Source organism: Lonchura striata, chromosome 5 (genome assembly GCF_050655825.1).
Source record: "Lonchura striata isolate lonStrDom1 chromosome 5, ASM5065582v1, whole genome shotgun sequence".
In the NCBI taxonomy this organism is placed as follows: Eukaryota; Metazoa; Chordata; class Aves; order Passeriformes; family Estrildidae; genus Lonchura; species Lonchura striata.
The window spans coordinates 2,298,499-2,311,711 of NC_140707.1; the positions used below are offsets into that span (position 1 = coordinate 2,298,499).

Below are 13,213 nucleotides of genomic sequence, written 5' to 3' on the forward strand. Positions count from 1 at the left end.
CAATAAGGCTGGTGCGGGGTCTGGAGCACAAGAGTGGCTGAGGGAGCTGGGATTGTTTATCCATGAGAAGAGGAAGCTCCTCTCTACAATTTCCTGACAGGAGGGTGCAGCCAGGTGGGGGTCAGGCTATTTTCCCAGGTAACAGGGACAGGACTAGAGGACACAGCCTTCAGCTGCACCAGGGGATGTTCAGGCTGGACATCAGGAAATATTCTTTACACAAAGGGGGATTGGGCATTGGAATGGGCTGCCCAGGGAGGTGGGTGAGTCACTGTCCCTGGAAGTGTTTCAGGAAAGACTGGATGTGGCACTCAGTGCCATGGTCTGGGTGACAAGGTGGTGTTGGGTCCCAGGCTGGACTTGATGCTCTCCAAGATCTTTTCCACCCTGGTTGATTCTCTGGTGATTGTGACACTGCAGGGCCCTGGGGAAGCAAGGGGCCACTGTGACACTGCGGGGCCTGGTGGCACTAAGAGGACCATGGTGACACTGTGTCTGACATGGCACCACAGAGCCATGGGGACATTGTGACACTGTGGGGCTGAATGGAAGCAAGGAGTGCATTGTGACAGTCTGGGTCCTGGTGGGACCACAGAGGCCACTGTGACCCTGCAGGGCCTTGTGGAACCAAGGGACCATTGTGACACTGAGGGACCAAGGAGACCCTTGGGAGAGCCTGGGGACAATGGAATCAAGAGGCCATTGTTCCATTGCAAGGACTCTGGGAACTGAGGGAACAATTCTGACACTGTGGTGCCGCATGGAACTGTGAGTTGTGGTTGTTCATTCTGAAGAAGAAAACCATCAAAGGAGACAAGGCAGTGTCAGGGCACAGGTTGAACTTGATGATCTCCAAGGTCTTTTCCAACCTTGCTGATTCTGGGATTCTCTGAAACCACCCTTGGAGAAGTTGCAGAAGGAGCCCTGGGCCTCCTCTTCAGAAGCTCCAGCAGTCCAGGTCCCTCAGCTTCTCCTCACAGCCCCAAAGCCCATCCTGTCAGTCCTGCAGAGCCTCTGCAGCTCCTCCTCACCTCCCAGAACAGGGAGCCCCAGAGCCAGACACAGCAGCCCAGATGTGCCCCCCTGGCCTGGGGTGCCTCTGGCAAGGGAACAGCACCAGGCACTGCAGGAGCCTGCAGACAATTCCTGCAGCACTTGTGGGATGATCCTGCTCCCCAAGGGACATTCCCATGGTGCCAAGTCAGGAACTGCAATGGGGAGTGGGGCCAGAGAGGAAAGGGCAAACAGGGATGGGCTGTTTGCAGGGGAGGGAATAGGGGTGGACAACAGGAAGAAATTTGTATCAGGAAGAGTAAAGAAAGCAAAGGGGAAGCCAAGGAAATGGTCAGGGCAGTGTGGGGGTGGCTGCCAGGCAGCCCTGGCTCTGAGCAGCAGCGTCTGCAGTGGGACAGGAAACTCCCAGCTGATGGGAACAAACTCTCTGACTGACTGCAGAGGCCAGGACAAAGCTGAGTGGTTTCCCTGGCATCCCCCAGCCCTTCCTGGCCCCAGGGGCTGATGGCATTTGTGCTGCCTCAGGTCCATGTCCCCACACCAGCCACCTGGGGCTGCTCACGGTGGTTTTCTGTGCTGAGCATTGGCCTGGCCGTGTTCTTGAGAGAGCCTGGGCAAGGAGCCTGGAGCCCCCAGGCCCTGGCCTGAGGCGTCAGCGCTGCCCCAGCAGTGCCCATGGCCTGTCCCTGCTGCAGCCCCGGCACTGCCACCCCCAGGACTGTGCCCGGCCCCGAGAGCACTCAGGCCCTGCAGCAACACCAGGGCCACCAGGGCAGCGGGGCAGGGCCACGGGAGCAGCACTGGCAGCACCAAGTGCTGCTGCTCCTGGGCACAGCTGCTGTGCCAGCCCTGATCTGCCCCAGCTCTGCACACAGACATTGCTGCTGCAGCTCCAGAGAAGGCAACCAAAGGGCATCTCTGCAGAAAACTGTGCTGGAACATCCTTTAGTTCCTTTAAAGCCACCGAGAATACAGCCCCTCATTGACACAGTCTGTGGGCACAGTGAAGATGGAGAGAAACAAAATTAAAAATGGCAAAAGGAATGACTTTTCTTGTTGACAAGATTAAGAAAGTAAAACAAAGAAAAAGGACCTCCAAAATGAAACCAACAAGAAGTATCAAAAAAATACTTTTACTACAAGTGATTTGGCAAAATTTTCAGCAGTTTAATGTTTCTGATAGCATCCAGTCCTCAGTCTCCTCACTGCAGCCTTGAGCTCCTGGTTTCTCAGGCTGTAGATGAGGGGGTTCAGGGCTGGAGGCACCACCGAGTACAGAACTGACAGGGCCAGATCCAGGGATGGGGAGGACATCGAGGGGGGCTTCAGGTAGGCAACTGTGCCAGTGCTGACAAACAGGGAGACCACAGCCAGGTGAGGGAGGCAGGTGGAAAAGGCTTTGTGCCGTCCCTGCTCAGAGGGGATCCTCAGCACGGCCCTGAAGATCTGCACATAGGAGAAAACAATGAACAAAAAACAACCAAATAGTAAAGAAATGGAAAACACAAGAAGCCCAACTTCCTTTAGGTAGGATTTGGAGCAGGAGAGCTTGAGGATCTGTGGGATTTCACAGAAGAACTGGCCCAGGGCATTGCCATGGCACAGGGGCAGGGAAAATGTATTGGCTGTGTGCAGCAGAGCATTGAGAAAGGCACTGGCCCAGGCAGCTGCTGCCATGTGGGCACAAGCTCTGCTGCCCAGGAGGGTCCCGTAGTGCAGGGGTTTGCAGATGGACATGCAGCGGTCGTAGCACATGATGGTCAGCAGGAAATACTCTGCTGAGATGAAGAACATGAAGAAAAAGAGCTGTGCAGCACATCCTGTGTAGGAGATGTTTCTGGTGTCCCAGAGGGAATTGTGCATGGCTTTGGGGACAGTGGTGCAGATGGAGCCCAGGTCGCTGAGGGCCAGGTTGAGCAGGAAGAAGAACATGGGCATGTGCAGGTGGTGGCCGCAGGCTACGGCGCTGATGATGAGGCCGTTGCCCAGGAGGGCAGCCAGGGAGATGCCCAGGAAGAGGCAGAAGTGCAGGAGCTGCAGCTGCCGCGTGTCTGCCAGTGCCAGCAGGAGGAAGTGGCTGATGGAGCTGCTGTTGGACATTTGCTGTGGCTGCCCATGGGCACCTGTTCATGGAGAAAGGAACAGTGAAGAGTTAGAGGAGATGCCTGTAACAAAAGTTAAAGCCATTTCCCATACACCCTCCTCTGTAACACAGATGTATACACTTCTGTATTTAAGAGCTTTGAGGTTTTCTTCTTATGCTGCCCCCATGTTTCTCCTGGTATTCTTGGATATCAGAAACCCTCAGCATATCTCCTTCCCATTGAAGAACACAGTGAATTTTCTGAGGAAAGATGATGAGTGGAGACTAAGAGAAGATTATTTTTCATTCTGTTTGGAGCTTCTCTGGGCTTTCATCTTTCTCACGTGAAGGATGTTCACACTCCCATGGAGGTACAGGTAAGAGCAGATGGATCCACCACAGCTCAGCTCCACATTTATAGCCAAGAACTCACTTTGCTCATTTCACCAACCCTAAAGCATTTTCAGTGTCACAACACCTCTACCTTTCCCCATCAATCTTATAACTCAGAGATGCTCTAAGACAGGTTGGCACCCTGCATTGAAGCTCCCAGCTTGGACTGAAATCTCAGGGACGCTTCCAAGTGTCCCTCTGATGGCACTGGATGAAGGGAGGTGCAGCTCCTTCCCTGGCTGCACTGCCAGCATTGCCCAGAGCCGGGCACTGGGGACAGCTGTGTCACCCTGAGCCAGCTGTGCCCCTGCCAGAGCCCCCAGTGCCGGGCAGCTGCTCCCAGCCCTGTGCTCTGCAGAGGGAACTGGGCCCGGGGCTGCAGAGCTGCCCCACGGCTCTGCTGCAGCTCTGCCTGCACAGGAGGGGCTGCTCGCCTTGGAGCCCCGGCCCTGAAGGCAGAGGCTTGGCTGGGGCACAGGAGGGAGGGGGCTTGTGCAGAGGGAGGGGCTGCACTGGAGGGGATCCTCTGGACATCTCTAAACTCTTCCTGCCACAGCATTTCTGGGTTTTGTTTTCTCTCCTTCCCTGATCTTCTGTCTGCTTCCTGGAGATTTTCCTCCTGCAGCTGTTTCCTTGTGCCTGATCTCTCTGTGCCAGCACTCCCAGACCCCAAATCTCTGTGCACTCTCCTTGGCCTGACAGAACCCTGCCTGTTTGCAGGGCACAGGCTGGGGGCAGGCTCTGTTTGCAGCTTGGAGAAAAGACATCTCAGACTGAGCCAGATGGCTCCAGCAAAGGTGATGCTGGTGCTGTCCATGGGCAGAGTGGCTGCAAGCACATTAGGGATCTCTTTTGAACCTATTGATCACTAAAATAACAATTCTAATGTCTCATGCACTTGTCAAAATTCATAATCCACCATTAATATTTATCCCCCTTCCCTGCCACTCTCCAATAATAGGAAAGTGAATAAAAAGTCTTAGGATATTTCCTACTTTTTATCAAAATCTTTGTCTTGGGAAAATTCTATGAATGATAAGAAACCCTCACCATGTCAGAGCTTCATGAGTATTTTCACCTGCCCTGCACCAGAAATACTCAGAGTTATACTCACAGGGGCTGTGGGCATTGGGATGTTCCAGCTTTAGGAGATCTCTCCAGGAGCTGCAGCTGCATTGTCCTGCAGCCAGAGGTTCCTGTGCCAAGGGCTGGCAGTGATTCTGCCCCAGGCACTTCTCAGCCCCTTCCCAGCCCTGACTGATTGAAGCTCTCTGTGCCTCTGTGCTGTGCCCGGGCTGGCTGCAGGCAGTGCCCCAGCCCTGCTGGGCTGGGAGAAGAGCTGCTCAACAACAGAAATGTGCTTTTGAAGCTCTGCTTGCTTACCAGGATCACCCTCTGTGCCAGGAGCCCGGCCCAGCTCAGCAGCACAGACACAGCACAAGGATTTTAATGAACCTCTCAGGGGCTGCTGTTGTTTTCATTAGTCTCAGTCCCAGAGAGTGTGCTCAAAAAACTTCTCAAAACTCAAAGTGAGATTGAAACATTGAAGTTTCTTGGACTTTTAATGGGTCCCACTGAGGGACACGACTGAGAAAGTGTCCCCAGGTAGAGCATAATGCTGGAGGCAGAGCTAACCGCAGAGCACAAGCAAAGGAAAGGTGTCTCTGGTGCTGAGCAAACCTGGATGTGTTTCAGGAATGCAAAGGGCCCAGGCCAGAGCCCCAGCCCCTGGCAAGGCAGATCCTGTCCCTCCCTCAGTGCTCAGGGCTATTCCCGGGATGGGCACTGGCATGTCGGGATGTGCAGTGCCAAGGGCAGGACCATGGGGCGGCCCCTGCCAGGCTGCTGAGCAGGGACAAGGAGGCACTGAGGCCCCAGGGCTGCAAGGGTCACTTGTCCCCTGGTGGCCTCAGGCCCAGGGCCAGCAGCCATGGCCAAAGGGCTGCACAGGTTGGCTCTGTCAGGGCCTTGCAGCTGCTGCACATCCCTGAGCCCTCTGCAGCCCAGGCTGTCCCATGGTGTCCCTGCCCTGCGCCTCTGTCCCTGCAAGCTGTCGTCACCCCCGGCTGCCCCACCTCGCTGGCCCTTCCTTTGCTGGCAGCTCTGCCTCCTTCTGCCCCTGCCTGGCCACACAAAGCCTTGGGCTGCTCCAGGCTCCTGCTGGGGACGTGCTGCACCACAGCCCTGCCCTGGGAGGGAAATTCCTTTCTCCTGGTGTCCAGTCTGGGCCTCTCCAGATTTCTTTGCATTAATTATTTCTTTTTCTGGCTGTTCTCTGCTATGTCAGAAGGATCCACCATCTCTGAAATCACCCTTCAGTCCCTCCCAGGGCTCTCCTCTGCTCTCCTCAATCTCCACCCCACTGAGCACAGAGATCCTGTGTCCCTGTAGAGTGGTCAAGTGCCTGAGGCCAAAAATGCCTGGACAAGAGGGACAGTTATTTTCTTCAGGAAGGAAACCACAGAGCCCTAGGGCTTTGAAGGCGGATGAGAAGCTGTCACCAGTGACCAAGGCAAGCCTGACCTGTCTGTACCTGCAGCTTCTGTCTGAAAGCAGCCTTTGGATATATGGGGATTTTTAGGGTTGGAATTCCATTTCAGCTCTGGGTTCCTGGACAGGAATGACAGTTCTCTACAGGAAGGAAAGGATGCAGTCCCAGTGTTTCAAAGGCTGATTAAAGGCAGCCCCAAGGAGGCCAGGGCAGCCAGACCTGTTTTCAGGGAGGAACCCTTGGGCAGACAAAATATGGGAGGCCAAACCCCACTTTTGTCTATGGCTGCCTGGATAAGGACAGTTCTTTTCCATAGGAAGGAAAGTACAGAGCCCCAGTATTTGAATGGCAGATGAGAGTTGGCCCTCAGGAAGCCAACAGAACCTGGACAGTCCTGGCAGGTTTTGTCTGGGAGCTGTCCATGTATATAAGGAATTTTGGAGGCAGATTCTCAATTTTGGCCATGGATGCCTGGACTTGAAAGATGGTTTCTTCCATGGGAAGAAAAGCACAGGCCCCCAGTGTTTTGAAGGAAGATGAGAGGTGGCCCCCAAGAGGCCAAGGCCAGCCAGAGCTGTCTGTCCTGGCAGGTTTGACATGGGAATAATCCTTGGATATAATCAAATTTGGAGGAGTAATTCTAATTTCAGCCATGAATAACTGGAGGAGAAAGACAATTCTTTTCCACAGGAAGGAAAGCATGGAACTCTAGGGTTTCAGGGACAGAGGAGAAACAACCCTCAACATACCAAGGTCACTTGGATCAGTCATGCAGCCCCACGGAGGCCCAGCCAGCCAGACCTGTTCCATTTTCTTGGATCCTTGGGGCCCTGCATCATCACAATTTACCCTTGGTTCCATGAAGGCCTGTAGGATCGCAACAGATCTTTGTTTCCATGAGGCCCAGTGATATCACAATGGTCTCCTTGGTCCACAGTGGCACAATGACCCCTTGCTTCCATGAGGCCTTGAAGTGTCAAAATGGTTTCCTTGGTTCCATGGGAAAATGCCACAATGGCCCCTTGGTTCCATGAGGTCACAAAGTCTCAAAATGGCTCCTTGGTTCTGTTGGGTTCCCCAGGATCACAATGGCCCCTTGGATCCACCAGGCCTGGATGTGTTACAGTGGCCCCTTGCTTCCATGGGGAAGCAGTGTCACAATGGCCCCTTGCTTCCATGAGACCTGGCAGTGTCACAGTGGTTGCCTTGGTTCTGTGAGGCCCTGTGGTGTCACAATGGCCCCTTGGTTCCATGGGGACTTGGAGTGTCAGAATGGTCTCATTGGTTCCATGGAGCCCCGCAGTGTCACAATGGTCTCTTTTGGTTCCACAGTGTCACACTGGCACCTTGGTTCCATGAAGCCCTGCAGTATGGAATGGATCCTTGGTTCCATTGGGCTCCTCACTGTTACATGAGTCCTCAGTGCCACGGAGTCCTGCAGGGTCACAGAGCTCTCCTGGGTTCCATGGTGCCACACAGGGTCACCACGGCCCCTCAGTTCTACAAGGCCCCACAGTGTCACAAGGGCCCCTCTCTCCCATGAGGCCGGGCCATGTCACAATGGTCTCATTGATTACATGAGGCCCTGCAGTTCCACAATGGCCCTTGAAGTGTCACCATAGTCTCAGTGGGTTCCCCCAGTGGTTCACAATGTTCTTGGTACCATGATGCCCCATAGTGTAACAATGCTGTCCTTGGTTCCACAGTCAGAATGGCCCCGTGGTCTCATGGAGACCCACAGCCCCTTAGGGAGCCCCACAGCCCCTTAGGGAGCCCCACAACCCCTTATGGAGCCCCACAGCCTCTTATAGAGCCCCATGGCCCCTTATGGAGCCCCATATAGTCACTGTGATCCCCTTGATTCCAAGAGGCCATGCCATGCTACAATGATCCCTTGGTTATACAAGTCACCTCAGTGTCACAATGGCCCCTTTGGTTCCAGTGAGTCCTGAAGTGTCATAATCGTCTCCGTCCCACAGTGTCACAATGGACTCTTGGTTCCAAGAGTTTTGGTACTGCCAAGAGCAGTCTCCTTGGTTCCACAGTGTCACAATGGACCCTTGGTTCTCTGAGGTGCCGGGCCTCCCACAGCTTCTGGAGACCTTCTCCTCCTCAAGGTCCCCAAAAGCCCTTCATGGCCCCTCACAGCCCCTCACAGCCCCTCACAGCCCCTCACGGCCCCTCACAGCTCCTCACGGCCCCTCACAGCCCCTCACAGCCCCTCACAGCCCCTCATGGCCCCTCACAGCCCCAGCCGTGGGGCTCCTCCCAAAGGAGAAGGGGTCGGGCCCTGCTGTTCTCCTTTAATTTCAGTCCCTTCCCAGTGCCGAGCAAAGAACGGCTGGAATGGAGCCTTTCCCAGCCTTTCGCTCTGGGCTGGCTGCGGGCTGAAGCTCTGTGCCGGCGCTGGCCGAGCACCAGCAGCCCTGCAGCCCCGGCCTTTGCTGTGCCGTGTCCGTCCCTGTCCCGACCCCGCCCGGCTCTGGCAGCAGCAGCAGCCGCAGCACAGCGGGCGCCGGCCCGGCCCGGCCGGGGCTCCCGGCAGGAGCAGCAGCAGCGCCGGCCCCTTCCCGCCTGCTCCTGCCTCGGCTGCCGAGGGCTTTTCCAGATGGACTCTGGAGCAGAGCAACAAGCACCCGCACACAGCCCTGGCTCCCCAGGGCCCGCCTGTGCTGCCCCGAGCCAGCCCCCAGGGGAAGGAAGGATCGGGTTCCAGCGCTGTTTTCAGCGCTGTTTTACTCACCCTGAGCTGACAGCAGGAGTCTGCTGCTGCCTTTGCCTTGGGAATTGCAGATGCTCTTGGTCCTCTTGTGCTTGCCACTTGACTTTTATCCATAAAACTGTAAGTGCCTCTTTCTGTTGGTGCTACCCACAGTGCTTTCATGACAGTGAAGTCAGTATTTTTGTTGCAGGCATAAAGATCAGCAGATACTGGAATGCCCACCAGTTCCTGAGCACTAAGGTGAGGGGAATTAAAGGCTACAAAGGCCACATTTGCAGTACTCAAACACAGCCCTGTTGCTGGTGCTGATGAAGTAGAATAAACTGACAGAGGCCATTACAGAAATTGCCTCTGCAGTGTGGAACTAAATTCAAACATCCACCAGGAGAAACAGAAACCAGAATTTCTCAATTTGCTTCAATTATTCTTCCCAGCAGCAGGAAATGTCAAAGCCCAGATGTGTTTTCCCTGCTGGTGAGCACAGTGAGAGCCCAGCCTGTGCCCAGTCCCAGCGGGAGCCTGAGCCCAGCCCAGGGAGCTCAGCGCACACGGGGCCAGGCCCAGAGCCCCGGGCACGGCCGCCCATTGTGGGGCAGAGGCGCAAACGGAATGTCCTGCGGCCCAAACCTCCTGCTCCTGCCACACAGTGCCAGCCTTCTCCCCTCCTCCTCCTCTCCCTGCACGGCACAAATTCCAGCTCAGAGGAAGCTTCCCCAGAGTGGGCTCTGGCTCCTGCTCCAGCCTGAGTGTCCCTGCAGAGGAACAGGGCATCTTTCAGGCACTTCCACAAGCTCAGGCTTCTCATTTCATGGTGAATCTGGGATGGAAATGTGCTTGTTAATAAAGCCAAAAGCCATGGGAATGGACTAGTAATTATTAGAAGAAAAACACGTTTCTTCCAGGCAAGGTTCACCGAGTCATTGCCTGCATTTCTCCTTTTCAGATTCTTTCAGTCGGCTACTCTGAGAGGTCCAGCTTGTTCTAGTGCTTATCAGGAACTGATTGTACTCTTGATTTATGCATCAATGCACCAGATGTGGAATCATCTACACTGAACTCAGAAACAAACTCCCTCTATCAGAGCATTTTCACATTCCAGATAATTTTCAAGATGTCCACTGACAGGCTGGAATTATTATTATTACACAACTCTAAACTTTGGGCTGCAGGCTATGGAGATTCTTTCTCTGAATTCAGCCAGGTTTGTATTTCCTAACAATTCCTGGTACCACCTCCTGTTTTCTTAGCCTAGAACAGTAACAATGAAAACCTTACCCCCAGCACAACTTCTCAGTCCACCAGTTAAAGAAAGGACAAGCTGTCAACTTCTCCAAACCTTTGTCCTGCTCTGCTGCAAGAATCCTGCAGCACACAGGGTGTGGAAAGCCAAGAGAAGCTGCAGTTGGTGGCACATCCTTTGACAGGAGCTCAACCTCATTTTCCAGGAAGGGTTCTTGAGAAGAGCAAAGAGGACTGTGGAGAAGATTCCTGAAAAACTAAAACAGCTTTCCAGAAGTGAAATGAAAATGAAAAGAAACAATCTGAAATGTTTTCCCCTATTTATTTCTATGCTCCCCTTTTCCATCTTGTTCTCCATCTCATAAATTCCAAATGCATGTCACCTCTAAGACTGGTGACTTAGCAAGTTTTAGACACTAATATACCATGAGCTACACACAGTTTGCCTTCCCCTGTGTTTGTTGGAAAGCAGTGCTGGAGCCATAAGAGCCTGCAGCCAGGGAATGTGCCCCGCCGGTGTGTGACCCTCAGCAGGACAATGCACAGCAGCGTTGCTGTGCTGGGTCTCCATGAAGCCATCCCAGGAGCAGCTGCTGAGCTCAGAAGCCATCGCAGCCAACACCCAGCTCCAAAGGCCCTTGGCAGGGTGGGCTCCTGGCCTGGTTCTGTGTGCCAGGAGCCGGCAGCACTGAGTGCAGGGAGCCCAGGGAAGGCACAGAAACGCTGGGTGAGAAATGCTGGGGCACAGCGAGATGGGCGAGTGCAGCCGGCCAGGGCAGAGGAGCAGCGCGCACAGGGGGCACAGCCCCAGGACAGATGGGCAGGGCTGGGCAGGGCTGGGCAGGGCTGGCAGGGCTGGGCAGGGTTGGGCAGGGCTGGGCAGGGCTGGCAGGGCCAGAGGCACCCAGGCCTTTGTCCCTGGGCTCAGGCAGCACCTCTGGAGGGCCCACAGAAGGAACTTTCCTTGGTGGGGCTGCACTTTGGTTCTCCCTTGCCCCTCCCTAAGGAGGATGGCAGGGGTTGCAGGTTTATGGCATTTGTCCTTGCTGCCCCTCACATCCCCCTGCCCCACAAACAGCCCCAAGCCACCCGTGAGGGACAGGCCCTGCTGTGCCAGGCTGGGCTCAGGGCTTGGCCTTTCTGCTTCCCCCAGCCAGCCCAGGCCTTGCTCAGCATTGCAGTTCCCTGCTCTGAGCCTTTGGATCCCTGCAATCCTGGCCTCAAGGATCTGCTCTCACCAGTCCCTGGGAGCCTTTGGCAGTCCCTGCCCTCAGTGGGGCCCAGTGATGCTCGAAGGGACTTGGAGTTTTGCTTCTGACTCCTTGAGCAGCTTCTTCAGCCTTCTCTCAGTGACTGAGGATCCTGGACTCAGCCCCAAATCCACCATAGGGATCATAAAATACAGAAAGCCCTCAGGGGCACTTTGTCTTCCTTCAATGGTCTGCAAATCTCCAGGGCTTGTGCAGCTGATTGCAGCCAGTTTGGAGTTCTTGTAAGGAGGAAGATTTCCAAGTGCACTTCCTGAATTTTTTTCTTTTATAAAGGCAATATTTTTTTGTTTTCCAGTTTAGAGAAGAGCTTATAGAAGCATTCCCCAGGTGATCTTGATGCTCAGTGTCTCCTTAGGAGGTCTGGGCTTCTAGAAGAATGAGCCCCTTGAGGGCTGACCCTGTTTGGACAAGCTGCTCCTCACCCCCGGCCTCACCATGTCTGACATTGCCCACCTGGCACTGACATCCCTGTGCCCTGCAGCAGAACCTTGTCGCTGAGCTCTGCAGCTCCATGTCCCAGCCCATTGCACCGTGTCCCACCTGCTCTCCTCAGGGCTCTGCCTGCACACAGGCCCAGGAGAAGTTTGTCTCTGGGGAAGGAAAGAATGGAAAAGCCTGAGCAGGTTTCCTAAACAACAAACCCCACTCAGGAACCACCTGCTCAGTACAGGCTGCCTGGAATGGTGTCACCTTTCTACAAAGGAACAGTGTGACCAAAAATGATCACTGGAAGCAGAATTCTCTGAGTCTCCCAGCTGAATTCTCTGTCCCTGTCCTTTCCCTGGATCTCTGTTGCAGATGGAAGCTGCTGGTGCCATCCTCACCTTTTACCTCTCTTTGGAATGCAAACAGATTTTCCCAGATATGTTAAGCAGGATTTGCTTAATGTTTCTATAAATCTTTTCTGTCACCAATGGAACGAAAGGGCCATTTTGGCACTGAGGGTGTGACATGGAAGCAAGGAGTCAATTGTGACCCTGGGGTCCCATGGAACCAAGGGGCCATGGTGACACAGCAGGGCCATGTGGATCCAGCAGTCCATTGTGACACTGTGGATCCAAGGAGACCACGGGGACACCCCCAGAATCTCATGGAACCAAGGAGTCCATGGTGACCCAGCGGGGCTGCATGGAGCCAATGGTCCATGGTGACACTGCCCATCCAAGGAGGCCATTTGGACACTGTGGAAGCTCATGGAGCGAGGTAGCCATTGTGACACTGAAGAACTTCATGACACCAAATATCCATGGGGACACAACAGGGCATCATGGAACCCAGGAACCGCTGTTGGAAGTGCAGAAACTCCTGGAACCAGGGGTTGTTGTGACACTGCAGCACCAACACAGCTGCTGCACCTTGTCCCCTGTCCTGCACAGCTCCTTGGGAGGCACGGCAGGAGCAGCACCCTGGGAGCCTCGGGAATGCCCCTCTGGGATCCATGGCACACGCTCCCAGGGGCTGGAATTCCAGTTCCCAGCCAGGAAAAGATGTCCCTGCCCTTGAAGGAAAAGCTCTTATGGAAGAGCCAAAAGCCAATTGGACCAAGATCCTACAGTGACATTTCATTGCCAGCCTTCATAAATTCACCCATGGTTGTTGTAGCTCGTGGATTGGGAATTGAATCAGGGCAGGGTCTTTGGAGGGAGCTGCCCTGGGTCAAAGGAGGCAATGAGAGAGTAACAGAGCAGGCAAAGGAAGGCAGGAGAGAAAGGAGTTGTTTTGGTTTGGAAACACAGGTGTCTGCTAAGAAAGGCACAGGCCTCCACTGAATTGGAAAAATGTAGACCCTTTCTTTCAGAATTGTTACAAATTTGAAATTAAGGGCAGCTGTCAGGTAAAAATATGGAAGCAGGAATAACAGTTTTTTTACTAGTGAAGAAAATAAAAAGATAAAAGAAACAATGAAGTGAAATAAAACAACACTGATAGGGTCAGAATACAACCTGACACTCTGTTGGACAGGGTGTTGGCCGCAGTCCAATTGGAATTATGGCTGCAGC

At 54.1% G+C, this 13,213-nt stretch overlaps 1 pseudogene; it reads right to left on the reverse strand.

The window, feature by feature from the left end:
* Positions 1-2,131: 2,131 nt before the first annotated feature.
* On the reverse strand, positions 2,132-12,804 carry LOC146767110 (olfactory receptor 14J1-like; annotated as a pseudogene).
* Positions 12,805-13,213: the final 409 nt, after the last annotated feature.